Genomic DNA, 24,024 nt, shown 5'->3' with positions numbered 1-24,024 from the left:
AACGTTCGACTACGTTGACGCAGCCACAACCTCACCTCTGCTTGCACAGCTTCAGCACTATGAAAGTGAACTCCTCAAAAGTGTTCTTAAGGTCTGGAAACAGATGAAAATGATGAATTTAATTTCAAACACGTACTCGACTCATAAAATTATAGTTGGTGGTCACTTTAATTTACCATCGATATGATGGCGAAAATACATGCTTAAATCCGAAATTGTGCAAAATGCATTCTCTGAAAATGATTTCGAGCAGTTAGTGCATGATCTCACGCGAATAGTAAACGGTTGTGAAAACACACTTGACCTCTCAGCAATAAATAACCCTGAGCTAATAACAAGCATCAAAACGAATACCGGTTGTCATGGAGATTGAATATTGTAACCCTCAAATCCACCAAAAATAAACGAAAAAAATACCGATTCAGGAAAGCAGATAACAATTCACTTGACACGTTCCTGAGAGATAATCTCCACCCGTTTCAAATTAACAATATATGTGTAGACCAGATGTGACTTGAATTCTAAGAAATAGTATCGGCGCAAATTCAGAGATTTATACCAAATAAATTAACAAACGTCGGCGTTGATCCTCCTTGGTACACCAAACCGGTCAGAACACTCTTGCAGAAACAAAGAAAAAAAAATGCCAAATTTAAGCGGATGCAAAATCTCCAAGGTTGGCGATCATTTACAGAAGCTCGAAATTTAGCACGGGCTTCAGTGCGAGGTGCTTATAATAGTTTCCTCAACGGAACTTTGTCTCGAAACCTGGTAAGAAATCTAAAGAGATTCTGGTCATATGTGAAGTATGCTAGTGGCAAGATACAATCAATGGCTTCTCTGCGCGATAGGATAGGAAACACTATCGACTACAGTCCTGCCAAAGCAGGGTTACTAAACACAGCCTTCCGAAATTCCTTCACAAAAGAAGACGAAGTAAATATTCCAGAATTCGAACCAAGAACAGCTGACAACATGAGTAACGTAGAAGTAGATATCCTCGGAGTAGTGAAGCAACTGAAGTCACCAATAAAAGCAGGTCTTCTGGTCCAGACTGTATACCATTTAGGTTCCTTTCAGAGTATGCTGATACAATGGCTCCATACTTAACAATCATATACAACCGTTCGCTCGACGAAAGATCCGCACCCGAAGACTGGGAAGTTGCACAGATATTCAAGAAAGGTAGTAGGAGAAATCCACTAAATTAAGGGCCCATATAATTAACGTCGATATGCAGCAGGATTTTGGAACATATATTGTGTTCGAACATTATGACTTGCCTCGAAGAGAACGGTCTACTGCCGGCCGCGGTAGCCGAGCGGTATTAGGCGCTTCAGTCCGGAACCACGCGGCTGCTACGGTCGCAGGTTCGAATCCTGCCTCGGGCATGGATGTGTGTGATGTCCTTAGGTTAGTTACGTTTAAGTAGTTCTAAGTTTATGGGACTGATGAATGTTCAAATGTGTGTGAAATCTTATGGGACGTAACTGCTAAGGTCATCAGTCCCTAAGCTTATACACTACTTAACCTAAATTATCCTAAAGGACAAACACACACACCCATGCCCGAGGGAGTACTCGAACTTCCGCCGGGACCAGCCACACAGTCCATGACTGCAGCGCCTGAGACCGCTCGGCTAATCCCGCGCCGCAGGACTGATGACCTCAGCTGTTAAGTCCCATAGTGCTTAGGTCCATTTGAACCATTTTAGAACGGTCTATTGACACACAGTCAACACGGATTTATAAAACATTGTTCTTGTCAAACACAACTAGCTCTTTACTCACACGAAGTGTTGAGTGCTATTCACAACTGATTTCAAATTGATTCCGTATTTCTAGATTTCCAGAAGGCTTTTGACCCTGTACCAAACAAGCGGCTTGTAATGAAATCCCGTGCTTATAGAATATCGTTTCAGTTATGTGACTGGATTCGTGATTTCCTGTCAGGTCACAGTTCGTAGTAATTGACGAAAAGTCATCGAGTAAAAGTGATTTATGGCGTTTCCCAAAGTAGTGTTATAGGGCCTTTGCTGTTCCTTAGCTATATAAACGATTTTGGAGACTGTCTGAGCAACCGTCTTATGTTGTTTGCAGATGATGCTGCCGCTTATCGACTAATAAAGTCATCAGAAGATCAAGACAAATTGTGAAACAATTTAAAAAAGATATCTGTATGGTGCGAAAATTGGCAACTGACCTAAAATAACGAAAACTGTGAGGTCATCCATATGAGTGATAGAAGGAATCCGTTAAATTTCGGTTACACGATAAATCAGTCGAATCTACAGACCGTAAATTCAACGAAATACCTAGAAATTACACTTCCGAACAACTTAAATCGGAAGGTACACGAAGAAAATGTTGTGGGGGAGGCAAACCAAAGATTGCGTTTTATTCGCAGGACACTTAGAAAATGAAGCTGATCTACTAAACAGACTGCCTACACGACTCTTGTCCGTCCTCCTTTAGAATTCTGATGGGTCGTGTGGGATCCTTACCAGATGGGATTGGCGGAGTACATCGAGAAAGTTATAAGGGCAGCACGTTATCTATTATCGTGAAGTAGGGGAGAGACTGTCACTGAAATAACATAGGATTTATGGTGGACATCATTAAAACAAAGGCTTTCTTCGTTGCAGCGGAATCTTCTGACGAAATTTCAATCACCAACTTTCTCCTCCGAAAGCGAAAATATTTTGTTGACGCCGATCTACATAGGGAGAAACGGTAATCATAATAAAATAAGGGAAATCAGAGCTCGCACGGAAAAATATATATATATATATATATATATATATATATATATATATATATATATATATATATATATATATGTGTGTGTGTGTGTGTGTGTGTGTGTGTGTGTGTGTGTGTTTGTTTTCTCTGCGCGCTACGAGATTGGAATAATAGAGAATTTTTGTGAAGGTGGCTCGATGAACCCTCTGAAGGCACTTAAATGTGATTTGTAGAGTGTTGATGTAGATGTAGATGTAGATGTATGGGGCCACGTCGGTACTGTATGGATGATGATCGATGGCAGTGAACCCAAGGCGACGGACTGTTGTAGATGTGGCAGCGCTCGTGTGTCGTCTGGCAATGACATGCTGAAGGAAAGTGTGCTCCACGTATGGACGAACTCTTCGAATTCGAACTCGATTACAGCACATTGTATCTCTCGCTCAGATATAGTTTCACATCGCCATGTTACACGCTACGATTCGGAGCTCTGTAGTGGCAGAGGGTTATAATTATGTAGACACGAAGAACAAAGATTTAGAATGTTAATAACGTTCGTTTTATTTCAAAATCTTTAGTAAGAGTTGTCACATAAAAAATTCGGAGGTATTACTTTCCAACATGACCTCGTAATTGCGGCACAGTCACTTTCCTAATACTTTATTTTAAGGGCACTACTTAACTGATTACCAGTTAAGGAGGAGAGCTCTTTTTCTTTTACAACGCAGACAGGTTCGAGTATCTGAGTTGCATTTTTTTGTTACGACGAGGAATGCAGCCCGTCTACATGTTCCAGTAACTTGGCGACTGCTTCTGAAGACATGTGAATCCCGAGTCGGCGCGCAGCACTTGGCAGCTTCACGGGCAATATAGCGTGACATTTAGACGGAGACAAGCGACATTTTGGCAGCCGCAATGTGGCCAGCATTAAGCAGTCACGCTGCCAGCCTGCGGCCGCGGCCATCGTGTTCCGAGAGGCAAGCAGCGCCACAAACCGCACGTTGCTGGAACAAACTCTTATCCTTCAGAGTGTATAGACAATACCATATTATAACAATATGTCAAGATATTAACCTTCACCTCTTCACCATTTGTGTCTATATCTTGATAATGAGTGGTGAAGTGCGCTTCAGTGACGTGTGCATTATGAGTGTGAAGCTTCTGCGGCCTTTGATTGTAGGGCTCCTAGTGTACTCCACTTTTCATGAAGATTTGACTCTTTTTGCTCTACGTAGTAATATCACGCTAGGTAATTACTAAGGCTTTCTTACCATTTACTGGTGGCTACCACGGAAACAGGAGAATTGTGTACATTGAAAGTAAACTGTACTCGATCATAGTTAACTTTCCGGGAGGTAATGGATTCAGTACAACAATGTGGCCTTCATGGTCGTGCTTAGTTTGAATGTAATTGAACATGTATAGCACGTTCTGGAGAACACACTTTGTGTTGTGGCATCCACAGTAATTCTCCGCTAAGACAAGATTCGAATTTCAGAACCAAATTAACTCGAAGTATGAGTCAAAAATGTGCAGGCCATCACTAAAGAATAATGTAGGTTTACATTACTTCACATGAAAGAGTCAAATGGGTCAATATAGCCTCCATGTTCAGGCGACGTCAGAATGTTCTTCATACGTTACTGTCGTGTTACATCTTGCTATGTACATTTGAGCATATACTCCTCAAGTTACTCTACAACGTATATCAGAGTGTACTTGGTGCCAATATTAGCGACTTTCTGTTCTAATCCAATCGCATACTGAACGAGTGAAAATGAACATCTGCATGACTTTGTATGCGTCCTAATCTATTTTATCCCACATTCATGACCCCTACACGAGGTATACACTGGTGGCGTCAGAAGTCACACAGACTTCTTCGAATACATGTTCTCCAAACTGATTCAACTGGATTTCGCGAGAGAACAGTAGTATTTCGTCCATGGATATACTTTTAAGTTGCCTGAAATTTCTGTTACAACTTCGTACGGGCTGCAAAACCCTGCTACGATCCTCGCAGCTCCTCCTTGGATTCCTTGACGTTTGATGTCTGTTGTAATGGTTACACGTTAAGGACGCCAAGCACTAAAACAATACGACACAATTAGTCTTATTATCACACTGTAAGCAAATTCGATTTAGTGACGGATTACGACAACCCATCCAATAACTCTAAATCTACCATTCGCTTTCCCTAATACTGATTTTCCATTTCACATTCCTTCTTAGTATTACACATTAGAGGGACGTGATCGAATTTTTCCCTACAAATCTCTAAATCCCATACTGTCCGGTTTCTCTTATTTTAGGTATTACCTAGTATTTATCTATACATACAGAGAAGTGACATTCATTTCAGCAAGAGGACATTTTGTAAGGATATTTCTGTTTTTCGTTACGATCGTTAAATGACAATATTTTGCTGTAGACAACAGAATCGCTGGTTAGTTCAGTTTACCATATGACAAATCATTAATATACACACAAACAACAACATCAAAAAGTAATTAATAGAGAGTAATGAAATTTCTGTAATACATTTGTCTACGTAACATATTTAAGTGATTAACATTGCAAAATCATGGATCAATGTAAGTGCGAGATAAGCCATTGCAAATATGAAATGCTGGGCTGGACATTGATGACTGGTGTAACAGCCAGAATGTTGAATGCAAGCATGGAAACGTGCAGGCATTGTGTTGTACAGCTGCTCGATATCAGTCTGTAGGATGGAGTTCCATGCCTGTTTCACTTGGTCGGTCAATATAGGGACGGTTAAAGCTGTTTGTGGATGATGCGAGATCTTCGCATATGTGCCCATATGTGTCCCATATGTGCTTGATTGATGACAGATCTGGTGATCGAGTGGCCCATGGCAACATTTCGGCACTCCTTACAGCATGTTGGGTTAAAACAGCGGTATGTGGGCGAGCTTTATCCTCTTGCAAAACACCCCCTGGAATGTTATTCATGAATGGCAGCACAACAGATCGAATCACTAGATTAACGCACAAATTTTCAGTTAGGGTGTGTGGAATACTTACGAGAATGCTCCTGCACTCCAGGTGTAGGTTCAATATGTCTAGCACGCAGACCGGTTCGTTGCAGGCCCTCAGTTCACGTCTTTCTAACCCACACGGCCATGGCTGGCGCCGAGGCAGAACCAAATTTCATCAGAAAACACAGGAGACCTCCACCCTGCCGTCCAACGAGCACTCGTTGGACACCACCGATGTCGCAAATGGCGCTAGTTTAGGGTCAATGGAATGCACGATACAGGGCGTCTGTCTCGGAGCTGGCTTTGGAATAACCGATTTGTAACAGTTCGTTATATCACTGTGGTGCCAACTGCTGCCCAAATTTCTGCTGTGGATGCAATACGATACGCCAGAGCCATACGCCGAACACGATGGTTCCCACTCGACAGCGCCACGTGGCCGTCCAGAGCCTGGTCTTCTTGCGACCGTGCGTACTCGTGACCAGCTCTGCCAGCAATCATGTACAGTGGCTACATTCGTGCCAACTCTTTCTGCAGTATCGCGGAAGGAACATCCAGCTTCTCGTAGCCCTATCACACGACCTCGTGCAAACCTAGTGAGGCGTTGATAATGGCGTCTTTGTCGCCTTAAAGGCATTCTTGTCTAATAGCAACTCACCTCATCCTATCTCAAAGGTGACTAACGTTTACGATAGTTATAGCGTGTATTTAAAGCAAACCTGATTGACATCCTCGTAATGGTGCTACTAGCGCCACTCTGCGCAGCTGGCACGAAATTTGAATAGAAATCATCTTTCAGAAACAGGCCTAGCAACTTTCGTGTACGTTGCACAGCTCTTTCATCGTGTTGAGATTCCCTTATCTTCACTATATACTAAGAACGTTAGAGTTACTATTACGCCCCCTAGGGGCACATCAGATCTTATTTTCCTTTATCGTGAACATTAGTAGTCCAGTATAACGTACTGGTTGTGTAATTCAGACTTTTATCGGTCCATTGACATATGTGAATCCTCTGTATGTTTATATCTTGGTTAGTACTTGACTATTTGATACAGCAGCGAATGACTACGAAGATAGAATCCACGCATTGGCCTGCATCCACTACTTCTAAGTTAGTGTGTATGAATGAAACAAGATGTTTTTCACACGAGTGCTTTCACTTGAATCCATATGAATTCTCTGATAAAAGCTTGTGTTCCTTGTGAGGTAATGGGCGAGCTGTGGCGCTCTGGAAAGATTTTAAGTTCAGAGTTGGCGGCCACCGCTCAGGCCGCTCGGCAAGCCGTGGCTCGTTTGCAACCGCGTGATGCCGCACAAGGGCTGGTCCACGTGGTCCAGCCGACCCCGAGGCTGGGAATTCCATGGTGACGCTGTTTCGATGAAGGAGACATGCCACGAGTGCCAAGGATGGCGGAATTTGTGAAACCTTAATGGCAGACATTTTACAGTCCTTATAGAAATTAATAGTAGCCAGATGAATCATGATACCTGAAAAAGAAACATGTACATTACCTTTATTTGCACGACGATTCTGATGGTGTAATCAGATTTTCAGTATCTTTATTAGTTTAAAGTCTAGTATCTGATGATAAATTATAGAAGTAACACCCAGCAATGGATTTCCAAAATCTGAACGGTTCATCCGATTTTGTCGATCGATGTGTCTTTAGAAAGTTGTTAGTGTAAATCTAAATTGGTATAATGTACAGGCATGTAACTTGAATAGTACACGTGTTTTGGAGGCCAAAGTGGCCGATTACTATCGATCACGTCACTCCGCAGTTACACGAAAAAACAGTGGCAGCATGCTTATAAATATATTTATTCACCTATGTCTTGTTTATATCCGATATACACTATTCATGAAGAAATTGGTCAATTATTTACTGTGTTTTAGAAAGCACAAAGACATTCGGCTATTGGCTTACTTCTGTTCTGTTCCTTTGATATATGTTTATTTAATTTGTTTATGTGCTTATTAAAATGTGTTAGAGCGTGTTTATGGTCCAGCCGTAGGAATATTTATTTAATGTCACGTTATTTAAATGTAAATCCAGTATTTAGAATGTGTTTCGTTATGTTTGTGAATGTGCGTTGGCTTGGAGACAGGGCGGGAGCGCTCTAGCCAATCACAGCGATCGTTCCAAAAAGGACACGTGGAGGGACTGTATGGAAGTGGGGGAGGAGCATCGTTTCGAGAGAGGACAGGGGAGTACGGCGCGACGGACGCACGGCCGAGAGACAGACTTGAATAGTGGAGCAGTATGCACGTGGTCGCGGGAGATAGAAATATTTCGTAGTGCCGACTTGTGCACTTGTGAGATTTCCGTGGCTTCTGCAGTGAAGACGTAGTATACGTTTAGAAGTGAATATCTCGCGAGCTATGTTGTTGTTCATAACTAATTACGTGAAGTAAGAATCTATTGTTTCCCTGTTATTCAAATTATATTTTATTTAATTGCTGGACCATCGACACCAATAAGTGTTTGACAGTAATGAAGGGCATTCTTAAAGGTACTTCCGGTATCATACTCATAATTTAAAGTTGATAAAATAGTACCTGCAGAATTTATTTAATTGCAATCTTTCATTAATAAAAGTCTATGTTACGTTCAAAATTCGCAATTGCCGAGTGCTAGGGACCTTCAACCATTCGATTCACGTATCTATTCATATTGTATACTGTAGATTCAGCAGTATTAGGCTTGTAATGCGGCAACTTCGTATCTCAGCCACTAGACAACGAAACTGGCAAAAACGTTTAATATTTCAACTCTGAGTCAGAGGGTACGTAGTTGAGGGCCACCACACCACATCATTTAATATGAAAGCCCGCATCCTCCAGGAACGTTATGTGGTGTCACCGCCAGACACCACACTTGCTAGGTGGTAGCTTAAATCGGCCGCGGTCCATTAGTACATGTCGGACCCGCGTGTCGCCACTGTCAGGATCGCAGACCGAGCGCCGCCACAAGGCAGGTCTAGAGAGACGTACTAGCACTCGCCCCAGTTGCTAGCGACTACACTGACGAAGCCTTTCTCTCAATTGCCGAGAGACAGTTAGAATAGCCTTCAGCTAAGTTAATGGCTACGACCTAGCAAGGCGCCATTTGTACCATTGCATGTATCTCAAGATAGTCTCACTTGTATCATCAAGAATGCTGTATACCAAAGGACGATATAAAAGTTAAGTGTTCTAGTAGCTACGTTCTTTTCTTTATCACATTCATCACGTATCCTGTTCCAGACTTCGCGCCAGTCGGCGTGTGTGTACGTGTGCCCTTTCGGCTACCCGTCTCTGTGGACTGGCTGCCTTGTCAGTCCACTACACGTTATAATGCTCGATCTTAGTGTGTGCTGTACCATTCTGCAATAGATGGAGATCATCAACATTGATCTGAAGCTCTGTGCATATCTCTTACCATTTTTAAACAGGAGTGATCTGCGCAATTTTCTAGTCACGAAAGGCTATAAACTGTGGAAGAGATTTTCGATGAATGTGTGCTGGGAAAAGGGATAAAAAAAATAGTTCAAATGGTTCTGAGCACTATGGGACTTAACAGCTATGGTCATGAGTCCGCTAGAACTTAGAACTACTTAAACCTAACTAACCTAAGGACAGCACACAACACCCACTCATCACGAGGCAAAGAAAATCCCTGACCCCGCCGGGAACCCGGGCGTGGGAAGCGAGAACACTACCGCACGACCACGAGCTGCGGACGAAAAGGGATAATTCAGCAGTTTATTCAGTTACTAATGTAATAAAATTTCCGTTAGTTTCCGTTGCCTTTTTCGTTGTAATTAGCCTTCATTGTTTTCAATACCGGTGGTGCTTACATCAATATACACTGTCCAGTGACATTAATGTGAACGTCTATCAGAAGCCTGAATAACCAGATTTTGCAGCGCTGATCGGTGCGAGACGTGCGGGAAGAGATTCAGTGATGTTTTGAAAGGTACCGAAACCCATGGCGACTCCAGTGCCGTGGCCATTTGGGCTACATTTCTCAGCTGAGGATCCATGGCGCGTACAGCCCGACTAACGTGGTCCCACAGATCCTGGACTGGGCTTAAAACCGGGGTGTCTGATGGACAGGGAAGCACGGAAAACTCATCATGGTGCCCGTACACTGCGAGCTGTGTGACACGTTGCATTGTCCAGCTGGTAAATGCCATCGTGCCCTGGAGAAACAAGTTGCACGTAACGCTCCCTCCTCCGGCCTAGACCATACGCCATACACGCGAACAGCCATCAATCCTATGGAGCACAAAACGTGATTCATCTGAAAAGACCACCTGTCGCCACTCGGTTGACGTCTAGCTGTGGTACTGACGTGCAATTCCAGCCTTCGTCGCCGATGAACGATAGCCAGCATAGGTGCATGAACGAAGCGTCTGCTACGGAGGCTCGTACACAGCAACTCTCGTTGAACGGTCGTTGAGGCACTGTCGGTAGCCCCTTGTTTCATCTTGGCGGTCAGCTGCTTAGCGGATGCAGGTCTATTTGCTCGTACACATCTCTACAGACGTCGTTCACCCCTATCATCTATGGCACGTGTTGCACCACAACTGCCTCGGCGCCGGTTACGGATGGCGCCATTTTTGCCTGCATGGCATACTTTAACCACAGCGGTACGCAAACCTTTCGCAAACTTAGCCGTTTCGGGAATGCTTCCACTCTAGCCGTTTCGGCAATGCTTCCACTCTTGAACCTTTTGTATGTCAGATGTATCGCTCCTTTTCCGCATTACGACAACGAGTGTACGGTTTTTCGCGTCAGCATGAGACGCTGTATATACCCTCCATTACTAGTGCTGCCACCTGCCGTCTGTGAGAGGTTATTGCATCTTGATGTCTAACATAGCCGTTGGTGTGATTAATGTAACTGGACCGTGTGTCTCATTTGTCAGTCTGTGCGCTTGTCAAACAGTGCCACCATGTATCCTTATGTGTGAATATCGTTAAATTTGGAATTTAATATTTTTTGTCTACCGAGTTCAGTTTTAACACAAAATGGATTCACTAGAGATTAAATGGAAGGTTTGGATCTGTTCAAGGAATTTACTTGTGTCTTTATATTCCTACAATTTTCAGACAGATGGATCGCCAGGTTCTTACAGCCTTACACCCCTTTTAAACTAATGCTCTCTCAGTAGTTTGAGGATACTGAATACATGACTAATTTTCATAATTCTTTGATCCGTCTATCTTTCGTGTGAGATGCGATCAAACATCGGTGTGAAGTAATTGCAGTACAACATATAGTTCGGAAAGTTCACTGCAGAATATAATGCCATAAAAATTTTAAATTATAGTTGGAATCATTTTGAATAACAATTACGTGACAACCAGGGATTAAGTTTAGGCTAGAATTTTTCGTTAATGTCAGATTCATACTTGGTCACAAATAAATAACTGAGTGCTGCAGTTGGTAATTACAACCAATAAGCGAGGGTTCAAACACTACACTATGTGATCGAAAATATCCAGACACCTGCCTGAAAATGACTTACAAGTTCGTGGCGTCCTCCATCGATAATGTTGGAATTGAATATGGTGTTGGGCCACCTTTAGCCTACATGACAGCTTCCACTCTTGCAAGCATACGTTCAATCAGGGGTTGGAAGGTTTCTTGGGGAATGGCAGCCCATTATTCACGAAGTGCTGCACTGTCGAGATATATCGATGTCAGTTGGTGAGGCCTGGCACGAAGTCGGCGTTCCAAAACATCCCAAACGTGTTCTATAGGATTCAGGTCAAGACCCTGTGCAGGTCAGTCCATTACAGGGATGTTATTGTCATGTAACCACTCCGCCACAGGCCGTGCATTATGAACACGTGCTCGATTGTGTTGAAAGGTGCAGTCGCCATCCCCGAGTTGCTCTTCAACAGTGCTTTGCTGTGATAGTGAAACGCAAAACAGCAAGGGGTGCAAGGCCCCTCTGTGAAAAACACGACCGCACTATAACACCACCGCCTCCGAATTTTACTGTTGGCGCTACACACGCTGGCAAATGACGGGTATTCGTCATACCCACATCCTGCCATCGGACCGACACATTGTGTACCGTGATTCGTCACTCCACACAACGTTATACCACTGTTCAATCGTCCAAAGATTTTGCTCGTAACACCAAGGCAGGCGTCGTTTGGCATTTACCGAAGTGATGTGTGGCTTATGAGCAGCCGCTCGACCTTGAAATCCAAGTTTCCTCACCTCCCGCCTAACTGTCATAGTACTTGAAGTGGATCCTGATGCAGTTTGGAATTCCTGTGTGATGGTCTGGATAGATGTCTGCCTATTACCCATTACGACCCTCTTCATCTGTCGGCGGTCTCTGTCAGCCAACAGACGAGGTCGGCCTGTACGCTTCTGTGCTACGTGTCCCTTCACATTTCCACTTCACTATCACATTGGAAACAGTGGACTTAGGGATGTTTAGGAGTGTGGAAATCTCGCGTACAGACGTATGACACGTGACACCCAATCACCGGACCATATTTGAAGTCCGAGAGTTCCGTGGAGCGCCCCATTCCGTTCTCTCACGCTGTCTAATGACTACTGAGGTCGCTGATATGGAGTACCTGGCAGTAAGTGGCAGCACAATGCACCTAATATGAAAAATATACGTTTTTGGGGGTGTACGGATACTTTTGATCACATAGTGTACGTTACTACAGCTCTTAACACTTTTGGCCTCCGTGTGTAACAAATTGACACACAAGGTAACTTCCCTGGCAGGCCATGTGCATCAAATTGAAACACACTTTCCAGACGGTGTGTATAAATCGTATAAACAGCTGCAATGATTTCAAATAGATATGTATTGGGTCTGGCGCCTTTAGTTCCGAATTTCGTTGACGGACAGTGTGACAATGCAACTTGTTGTTTGCCCTGCAGTCAGCTGTTACGCGTGGCTCGTTGCTGGAGGTTATTTGTGTTTAAAATCGTCTTTCCTTGAAGATATGAGCATGTTTTGTTGTACGTTTGTGACAGTGTCCATCACGAAGTCAGCTGTTGGTTGGTTGGATGAGGAAAGCGAATTCAGTGAGAGTGAGCTCTGTATTGTGAAATAGCTGACGGCGATGATCCTGAATAATCTCCTGAGAGTTCCGATCGTGATTCCGACGATTCCGATGCAGGTGGACCGAGAAAAAATTAAGAACAACTGCTGGGTAATCAGCAACTGTGCCTCAAAGAGACGTCTCCGGAGTTACTTGGCATGATGTAACTGAAAATATGAACGATTTTACCACAACCTGTAATGAGGGAATTGCTGATCATGTGAAGACGAAAATGAATGGAAGATGCGATGAACTGGATTTTTACCGATTGTTTTTTGAAGAGCAAGTTTTGGACATGATCGTCAGCGAGACGAATCGTTATGCCGAGCATATAGTTATTGACAGCATTGCCAACGAAAAATGTACGGAACACAGCAGACTACAGTGGTGGACAGACCCTAACAAGGAAGGAAGCCTGCATTCTTTTTTTTTTATTCGTTCTGCGGATTGGTTTGGGTGGAAAACCTTGTAACCTCCCCCTCACTTATCGACCTTAATGACAGTGAAAAATTAAACCGCGTGTACCTGATGGAAATTTGGGAAAAGCAATCGTCACCGAGGTTAATTTGTCGGTAAAGAGGGAGGAAAGGGTTACATCTAAATGAAAGGAAAAATGCTAATGAACCTGGTGGAAATTAATTTTGAAATAGGGGTAAAGTTAATAAAGAAAGTAAATGGGCGGCCGTTACGTTAACAATCAAGTAGCGGTAATTAGATATTTGAGATTTGGGGGAAATTACGGTCGCCAGTCCTAAGGACAATTACTATAGTAACTGAAAAAGAAAGATTATTACACATATAATTAACACTAGAAGCGTGGCAACTGAAGGTTGATAAGTGTAGTGTGAAAACTGAAAGTTTGTCAGAAGTAATAAATTTCGCTACACTTAATTTAGCAAAAGAATTAATAAAACCGGAAAATCGGAAGTTAATTTAGTGACTGAAGTTAATAGTGAGCTTTCTTTCTGAAGCACATCGAAATTCAGTAAAATACGGTTAGTCTTGGACTACCTCAACAATCATTTCAAAAGCTACTTGAATCTACGCAATTTAGAAATAAGAGATTTAACTTTGAACTTGAATTAAATGATTCTGAACAATTAACAATAGTAAAATTTAGTACGTACCAAGCTGAGCTGCAGTCACAGGTAAGCTAAAATATGGTAACAAAACTAGCACTCTTAATTTGTGCTTGTGTAATCTAAGTATTGTAGCCAGCTATGAATACTTTAACTGAACTTTGAAATTAAAGCAGTGAAATGGAATTATGCTAGCGTTTGAATTTCAACGACACTCGGGTTCATTTCGGAAAAGGAAGGGACCCTGCTTGGTAATGCAATTGGGACAATGAGCAACAAAGGTTCATGCTAAGTAGCTGTAATTTTGTGATGCAACAATTTTAAAAGTTTGAAAAGCTGAGGTCTGCCATACAGTTCTGAAACTTTACGTGCTTCCAGTCTTCCTTGTTGGTTGATTGAAGGTTTGAAGCCGTCGATCGAGGATGTGGTGACAGTCACTCATTGTCGGCCGTCGCTGTTGCAGAAGCTGGATGTTGGCGCGCCTTCTTCTCGACACGGTCACCAGACGAAACGGGCTCTTGATGTGCGCCAGCTAATGCTTCCCGTCCGCGACACCATGTCAGAAACTATCATCGCAAGTCGAGCGCAATTACATGCTGCCAAACCCCGAAAGCGCGGCAACTCGCGGGAGCTTCACACAACACACCTGCTCCACTCGCTACTCCAGCCAGACTCTCTCATGCTCTGCCCGCGCTCCACGCGGCAGAGTTAACACTACCAAAGATCCTAAACACTTTGGTTCTCCACACGACCTATCGATGTATTCGTTCGATAGCATAGTTTTCCCTAGGCCAGACCCAGCGTAAAAATACAAATAATCTTTACACAACAAACCAATTATACATCGACATAAATGCATATATATATATATATATATATATATATATATATATATATGTACAAATAGTAAAACAATTACAATATACAAAGACACAGAAATGTCATATATTCAGGTAACAAAAATAAGGAAAACAAATTATAGTACAATAGATGGAAATAGGAGGATATGCATTTCCGGCGTTACAACCTACGCTCCAGAGATATTGGTCAAGGAATATATTGTACAAAGATGAAGTAAGTAAAGCTTTGCCCCGCAACAGGTTTGAGACCCTTTTCAACATGCTACATTTTTCGGACGTTTCTGGTACAAACAACGGTAAACTGAACAAAATTTCGCCATTAGTTGATCTACTAAACGATAAATTTCACGGAGAGTACTGTCCTAGTGAGAAAATGTGCACTGATGAAACTATGATGCCACTTAGAGGAAGGCTATAGTTCGCCAGTAAATTCCTGTGAAGCGTCATAAGTATGGTCTCAAGCTTTGCAGACTGCGTGTTCATGGACGCTATAACAGGCACATGGAAGTGTATGCTAGAAAGAATATTGTGCCGGCAGATCATGACATGTCCTTCAGTGTAGTGATGGAGTTGTTGGCCGGGCTCGAGGCCGGAAAGGTGAAATGTTATGCGGTACCGCAAGATTGCATTCTATCTCCTCACAAACACGGCAACTGCCAGTGCTCATGCTATCTACGAGCAAGTAATTGACAAAAATGTGCGTGTAACTGAATTTCGAGAGAAATTTGGACTTTCACTGATAAACATTGGAAAACCGAAAGATGTACTAGGATCACCAGGAACACCAGTAACGTCAGGTTCACAGAACCATCTCCTGCAAGAAAATTGGCAGCAAGACAATCAGGCATACATCATGTTAGCGACGATACTCTCACAAATTTGGACGCAGTGAATCTATGAAGAAATCAAAGCAAGTCCTCACAAACTGCAAGCGTTGCCCGAAGGAAGAGTTCATGCGGTTGGACCATTTTTTCATTATTCACACGTGTAATGTAAAACATACAGCCTATTAATGAATTCAAATATGTCGTTACACATGCTATGAATTTATAAACCAACCTGTTGAGTAAATAAATATTCCGCATTTATATTAGTTTTGCTTTAGTCTTCCAAAAAATGAACGCTATTCGTGTGAAATTCTGAATGGAGCCTTCATTCGTTATTAAAGGTTTTGCATAATTCCCACGCACGTGGCCTTGCAGGTATGATATTGCACAAATTAAGTTCACATGCCATGTGTCTAGCAATTACACACACCTGAAACAGAACTCGGCCTGGTGCATAACCTTAGGTGATTGAAGTCCGGCAGCCAAACTGTTAAAGATCATTCGTGAACTGCTTCTCGGTTCATAACCAAGGAACCTAAACTTTACTAAGTCCAAAACTCAACTTTTTTCGCTGTTTTTCTAAAGACCGCAGCTGTGTGCCGCTGTACGCCGCTGAGAAAACTGTTTCCAACACGATTTCATTGGACCGCAACTTACACGCTAGTCGCCGCGCGGAGTGGCCGCGCGGTTAGAGGCGCCATGTCATTGCCGCGCCGCCACTCCCGTCCGAGGTTCGAATCCTCCCTCGGACATGGATGTGTGTGTTGTTCTTAGTATAAGTTAGTTTAAGTAGTGTGTAAGTCTAGGGACCGATGACCTAAGCAGTTTGGTCCCTTAGGAATTCACACACATTAGAACATTTTTAGATGCTAGTCATTTCCTTACCGCCACGAAGGAAGGAAGATCACAATTTAACGTCGCGACGTCGCATCGATAGCACGTCAATTTTAGACGGTTACTGTATCGAAAAAGAGGCTCGTCTCTCCATTGCGTCCCAATCGCAACTCCCGCTATACTATGTTCACCCACAACGTCACAGCGCGCACGCTAGCCATTGGTTGCATCTCTTATCTGGTCCCCTTCCAGGCGCTACGGTCATTAGGGACGGTACTAACTCTTAATTACAAGAAATTCCCAACTCCCAAAGCAATAGACCAATTTATATAACTAAAACAACATAACATACTCGCTAATGTGCTAATCGTTTTAGAATAAAATATGACATATTTATTTTAATTTTTATTCATGAAATAATGAAATAAATGTTTAATATTTTTCGCACTTTGAATCATCCATGATAACTTCTGCAAAAATGAACATACAACAGTTTCTGTCTAATAACTCAATTAGGATAATTAGGGTTAACACAATCATAATTGCAGATATGTTGTTGTTGTGGTCATCAGTCCTGAGACTGGTTTGATACAGCTCTCCATGCTACTCTATCCTGTGCAAGCTTCTTCATCTCCCAGTACCTACTGCAACCTACATCCTTCTGAATCTGCTTAGTGTATTCATCTCTTGGTCTCCCTCTACGATTTTTACCCTCCACGCTGCCCTCCAATGCTAAATTTGTGATCCCTTGATGCCTCAAAACATGTCCTACCAACCGATCCCTTCTTCTAGTCAAGTTGTGCCACAAACTTCTCTTCTCCCCAATCCTATTCAATACCTCCTCATTAGTTATGTGATCTACCCACCTTATCTTCAGCATTCTTCTGTAGCACCACATTTCGAAAGCTTCTATTCTCTTCTTGTCCACACTAGTTATCGTCCATGTTTCACTTCCATACATGGCTACACTCCATACAAATACTTTCAGAAACGACTTCCTGACACTTAAATCTATACTCGATGTTAACTAATTTCTCTTCTTCAGAAACGATTTCCTTGCCATTGCCAGTCTACATTTTATATCCTCTCTACTTCGACCATCATCAGTTATTTTACTCCCTAAATAGCAAAACTCCTTTACTACTTTAAGTGTCTCATTTCCTAATCTAATTCCCTCAGCATCACCCGATTTAATTTGACTACATTCCATTATCCTCGTTTTGCTTTTGTGGATGTTCATCTTATATCCTCGTTTCAAGACACTGTCCATTCCGTTCAACTGCTCTTCCAAGTCTTTTGCTGTCTCTGACAGAATTACAGTGTCATCGGCGAACCTCAAAGTTTTTACTTCTTCTCCATGAATTTTAATGCCTACTCCGAATTTTTCTTTTGTTTCCTTTACTGCTTGCTCAATATACAGATTGAACAACATCGGGGAGAGGCTACAACCCTGTCTCACTCCTTTCCCAACCACTACTTCCCTTTCATGTCCCTCGACTCTTATAACTGCCATCTGGTTTCTGTACAAATGGTAAATAGCCTTTCGCTCCCTGTATTTTACCCCTGCCACCTTCAGAATTTGAAAGAGAGTCTTCCAGTCAACATTGTCAAAAGCTTTCTCTAAGTCTACAAATGCTAGAACGTAGGTTTGCCTTTTCTTAATCTAGCCTCTAAAATAGGTCGTAGGGTCAGTATTGCCTCACGTGTTCCAATATTTCTACGGAATCCAAACTGATCTTCCCTAAGGTCGGCTTCTACCAGTTTTTCCATTCGTCTGTAAAGAATTCGCGTTAGTATTTTGCATCCGTGACTTATTAAACTGATAGTTCGGTAATTTTCACATCTGTGAACACCTGCTTTCTTTGGGATTGGAATTATTATATTCATCTTGAAGTCTGAGGGTGTTTCGCCTGTCTCATACATCTTGCTCACCAGATGGTAGAGTTTTGTCAGGACTGACTCTCCCAACGCTGTCAGTAGTTCTAATGGAATGTTGTCTTCTGCTGGGGCCTTCTTTCGACTCAGGTCTTTCAGTGCTCTATCAAACTCTTCATGCAGTATCATATCTCCCATTTCATCTTCATCTACATCCTCTTCCATTTCCATAACATTGCCCTTCAAGTACATCTCCCTTGTATAGACCCTCTATATACTCCTTCCACCTTTCTGCTTTCCCTTCTTTGCTTAGAAATGGGTTTCCATCTGAGCTCTTGATATTGATACAAGTTGTTCTCTTTTCTCCAAAGGACTGTTTAATTTTCCTGTAGGCAGTATCTATCTTACCCCTACTGAGATAAGCCTCTACATCCGTACATTTGTCCTCTAGCCTGCTTAGCCATTTTGCACTTCCTGTCGATCTGATTTTTGAGACGTTTGTATTCCTTTTTGCCTGCTTCATTTATTGCATTTTTATATTTTCTCCTTTCGTCAATTAAATTCAATATTTCTTCTGTCACCCAAGGGTTTATACTAGCCCTCGTCTTTTTACGTACTTGATCCTCTGCTACCTTCACTACTTCATCCCTCAAAGCTATCCATTCTTCTTCTACTGTATTTCTTTCCCCCATTCTTGTCAATTGTTCCCTTATGCTCCCCCTGAAACTCTGTACAACCTCTGGTTTAGTCAGTTTATCCAGGTCCCATATCCTTAAATTCCCACCTTTTTGCAGTTTCTTCAGTTTCAATCTGCAGTTCATAACCAATAGATTGTGGTCAGAATCCACATCTGCACCTGGAAATGTCTTACAATTTAAAACCTGGTTCCTAAATCTCTGTCTTACCATTATATAATCTATCTGATACCTTTTAGTATCTCCAGGATTCTTCCAGGTATACAACCTTCTTTTATGATTCTTGAACCAAGTGTTAGCTATGATTAGGTTATGCTCTGTGCAAAATTCTACCAGGCGGCTTCCTCTTTCATTTCTTCCCCCCAATCCATATTCACCTACTACATTTCCTTATCTCCCTTTCCCCACTGACGAATTCCAGTCACCCATGACTATTAAATTTTCGTCTCCTTCACTACCTGAATAATTTCTTTTATCTCGTCATACATTTCATCAATTTCTTCATCATCTGCAGGGCTAGTTGGCATATAAACTTGTACTACTGTAGTAGGCATGGGCTTTGTGTCTATCTTGGCCACAATAATGCGTTCACTATGCTGTTTGTAGTAGCTTTCCCGCACTCCTATTTTTTTATTCGTTATTAAACCTACTCCTGCATTACCCCTATTTGATTTTGTATTTATAACCCTGTAATCACCTGACCAAAAGTCTTGTTCCTCCTGCCACCGAACTTCACTAATTCCCACTATATCTAACTTTAACCTATCCATTTCCCTTTTTAAATTTTCTAACCTACCTGCCCGATTAAGGGATCTGACATTCCACGCTCCGATCCGTAGAACGCCAGTTTTCTTTGTCCTGATAACGACATCCTCTTGAGTAGTACCCGCCCGGAGATCCGAATGGGGGACTATTTTACCTCCGGAATATTTTACCCAAGAGGACGCCATCATCATTTAATCATACAGTAAAGCTGCATGACCTCGGGAAAAATTACGGCTGTAGTTTCCCCTTGCTTTCAGCCGTTCGCAGTACCAGCACAGCAAGGCCGTTTTGGTTAATGTTACAAGGCCAGATCAGTCAATCATCCAGACTCTTGTCCCTGCAACTACTGAAAAGGCTGCTGCCCCTCTTCAGGAACCACATGTTTGTCTAGCCTCTCAACAGATACCCCTCCGTTGTGGTTGCACCTACGGTACGGCTATCTGTATCGCTGAGGCACGCAAGCCTCCCCACCAACGGCAAGGTCCATGGTTCATGGGGGGGAACTGGAGATATGCAGAATTATATTTATAGAAAAGGATGAATATACAAGAAAAAGAATGCCTTAACTGCACATCGAGGTGTGGTAATATTACTCAGTCACTTTTACTATTGCATTAACGTGATTCGTTAACAATGCAGCCTAAATTAATATCTTTATACAGAATATTCTTATATAGGTTCCAGTACTGCCGAATTGCTATCTAAAGACATCTTTCTGATTATAGGTCAGCTTTAATCGTATATAGTTTGTATTTCTGAGACGTATTGAGTCTCGCCTTTATCTGTGCTACCGAAGTAGGCCAAAGGAATGAATTGCTTGGGCGCATCATTATCACAGGTCTGCTTTAGTTCATAAGTAATATAAACTTACGTGAATAGTTTATAACTCATGCCATAAAATCAATAGTAATTATTAAATAAGATACAGCTCAGGTTCCAGTTTCAGATTAATCTAAATGTATATATCTATAAAAGAGAGTTTCTAAATTTCCTGTATCTCTAATGGAAATTATTGTTGATTTCATGCTAATCTTACGTACTCCTGTTCAGACAGTTAATTTTCCGTAAAGTTAACTTTAGAGAGAGTTCTTTGTCACTTGGAAACAGCTCTTTTCTCCAGGTGGCCAGTAAAACCTCTTCGGTTTGTTAATCTCCTGTTACCGCTATGGACCAGTACTCAGCCCCTTTAAAAATCGTGAAGCATCCAAACGGAAATGGCTAAGCTCTTCCACTGGAACTCACCTGCTAAAGCCGGGCGCTGTAGTCGAGCGGTTCTAGGCGCTTCAGTCCGGAACGCACGACTGCTGCGGTCGCAGATTCGAATCCTGCCTCAGGCATGGATGTGTGTGGTGTCCTTTGGTTAGTTAGGTTTAAGTAGTTCTAAGTTCTAGGGAACTGATGACCTCAGATGTTAAATTCCATAGTGCTCAGAGCCATTTGAACCATCTGAACCTGCTAAAACTCAGGCGTGCCTGTTTCTCATCTTTCACTGTGACTGCGAAAATTATTTTATGTTTCTTGCATAACTCTTTTTATGAAGGCACGAGTTTCTTTTAAGTTTTCTCTGTCCGATTGTGACGTTTCACCTTGCATTCCCGCCACTTATGCTGAGAAATGGCACTCATTCGAGTGGATGCCGCGCCGTGTCGCTTTGGAAGCATTCGACTCCATCCCACTTGCAGGCGTGAATCAAGCAGTTACACTAAATATGGATTAATCGAAGCTAATCATGGAGATTTAGGTGAACAGCAAGGACAGCACCACAGTCGTAACAACCGGAAGAGCCCGAGTTCTACTTCACAACTGAGATATGTCTTTCATTCCAGACTTCTAAGATAACATGTAACGAATATTAAGCACTGAAATCGGGGGGAAAGGGTGTTCAATATCAAGAGGTAGAATTCAGTGTCAAGCTCGCAAGGTGTCGAGCATCAGCTAGAATAAAAGTTACAAAATTGCAATCAATTAAGCCCCTGTAAGGCTGAGACGAGCGAGAGAAATGCCAGTAACGGGAAGCAACAGTGGAGCATAATGGCGCGTTACCTGAACTGTAGGCACTAGCATCTCGCCGTGTTGTGCTGACGGCGAGTGACAGCCGTTCACGAGGTCTTCTGTGATAGACCAGGACGATCTGTGTTGCCTGCTCCAAAACACCGATAAAAGTGAGGCTGAATGATCGCGCTGGGTTCTATTTAAAAAGTCGGTCCCAACAAGCTCGCTGCCAGGATAGGCATTATATTTTTTATTGGCATGTTAAACGGTGGTTACTACAAAACACAACATATCTTACCAACGATTTTTGAGGGAACACACCCGATCTATTTGGTTGCCATTATGTGACTGTGCAACTTTGGAACATACCCTATGAAGCATACGGAACGTAGGGTTAGCTAGCCACACATCTTAATGTTTCTCATATCATAAGTCGAGACAACAAAAATAATTCTGTTAAGAAAGCAATTATCGCAAATTAGAGATCAGTTGTAAAGTTTGAGACTGCAGCACGTGTTAAAATGTTATCTCAAATTAATTTAAGTAAATTTGTGTTCTGCTAGAACGAGATTCAAAGTGTGTTCCCTATAGAGAATCATTAAGTGGCCCAAAGAGAAGCAAGTCCGAGGGTGCCAGGTCTGGACTGTAGGGTGGATGAGGCAATGATTTCCAACCCAATTTGGCGATGTGCTCCCGGGTTCTCAGACTTGTTTGTGGGCGTGCATTATTGCGTTAGAGCAAGATTTCTGATGGATTCTTGTTCGATGGAACACGTCGGAAACGGTTCTTGAGTTTATTCAGAGTATTCTCGTATGCTTCTGAATTGATGGTTGACCCTCTTGGCATCAAATCCACGAGAATAACACCATCACAATCCCAGAAGACTGCCACCATGACTTTTCCGACAGAGGGGGTAGCCTTGAATTTCTTGTTTTGTGGTGAATGGGTATGATGCCACTCCATTTAATGTCTTTTTGATTCCGGCGCACAGTGGTGCAGTCAGCTTTCGCCTCTGTAACGATCCGCGACAGAAAGACTTCTCCGTCGGTCTCAAAACACTCCAAAAATTCAGATGAAAAGGCCTTTCTCTGAACATTGTGGTCCACTGCGAGCATTCGTGGTACCCATCGTGAGCACCTCTTTGAATATCAGAGGTCCCGATCATTGCAGACACACTTCCAATGCTGAGCGAGAACTGTAGAGCCAATTATCGAGTTGTGATGCGCTGGAAGGCACGAATAATGACACCCGCATAATTCAGTATGTCTGGAGCACTGGCTGTGACAGGGCGTCACGGGAGTGGCTGATCATGGAGCTCTGTTTTTGCATTTCCTGAGGCTGTAACCTTCTTTACCCGTCACACAACTGTACTCCTATCAACTGCAGCATCGCCATACACTGCACACAACCCTTTATGGATGTTCACCACGGTTTATTTTTCTGCATACAAGAATTCAATAACAGCATGCTGCCTGTAACCTGAGTCGTATGTAGACGCCATTTTGACGCTGTACTACGGCTCTACCATCTGCCTGAACGGTTCGAAATTTCATCGGCGCACAGAAGAAACATCAAATGTGGAGCACGAACAAGGAAGTTCGTCTATGTACGTTAATGGCTTTTTAAGAAAATGTGGGGCATTACTTATTGGACGACCCTCGTATTTCCATATTAAAAAAAATGGTTCAAATGGCTCTGAGCACTATGGAACTTAACTTCTCAGGTCATCAGTCCCCTAGAACTTAGAACTACTTAAACCTAACCTACCTAAGGACATCACACAGATCCATGCCCGAGGTAGGATTCGAACCTGCGACCGTAGCGGTCTCGCGGTTCCAGACTGTAGCGCCTAGAACCGCTCGGCCACCCCGGCCGGCTTCCATATTCAGTTCAAGTTCTTTATGAAAATAGCTACAAACAGATTTACTGGACGCTGAGCAAAGATATTGATAAAATACGTATTCCTTCTCTCACAAGCTAGACTCTACGTCAATCCTTATTGATGCTCGTTACCTGTCTATAATAAGAAGCCAAAGATCTGTTAGAAACTAATGATACTTACACGTTCTAAAATCCGATATTTAAGTATTTGGAACTATAGGTACGGCCTCGAAGAATACAAGTTTAGAATATAATGTACTTTACTTCGTCGGTTCTAGAAGTTCTTGCTCTCTTTGCTCCCAGAATGTTTGTCTGCACCTCTACAGTGTTCATTATGTGCCACTCCTATACTGAGACCATAGCTTTCAGTCAATCGACACGATGACGAGAGCGTCACGCTTTG

This window comes from Schistocerca nitens, chromosome 3, assembly GCF_023898315.1.
Source record: "Schistocerca nitens isolate TAMUIC-IGC-003100 chromosome 3, iqSchNite1.1, whole genome shotgun sequence".
Lineage (NCBI taxonomy): Eukaryota > Metazoa > Arthropoda > Insecta > Orthoptera > Acrididae > Schistocerca > Schistocerca nitens.
The sequence above is the reverse complement of the archived record's forward strand: the minus strand, read 5'-3'. Positions refer to the sequence as shown.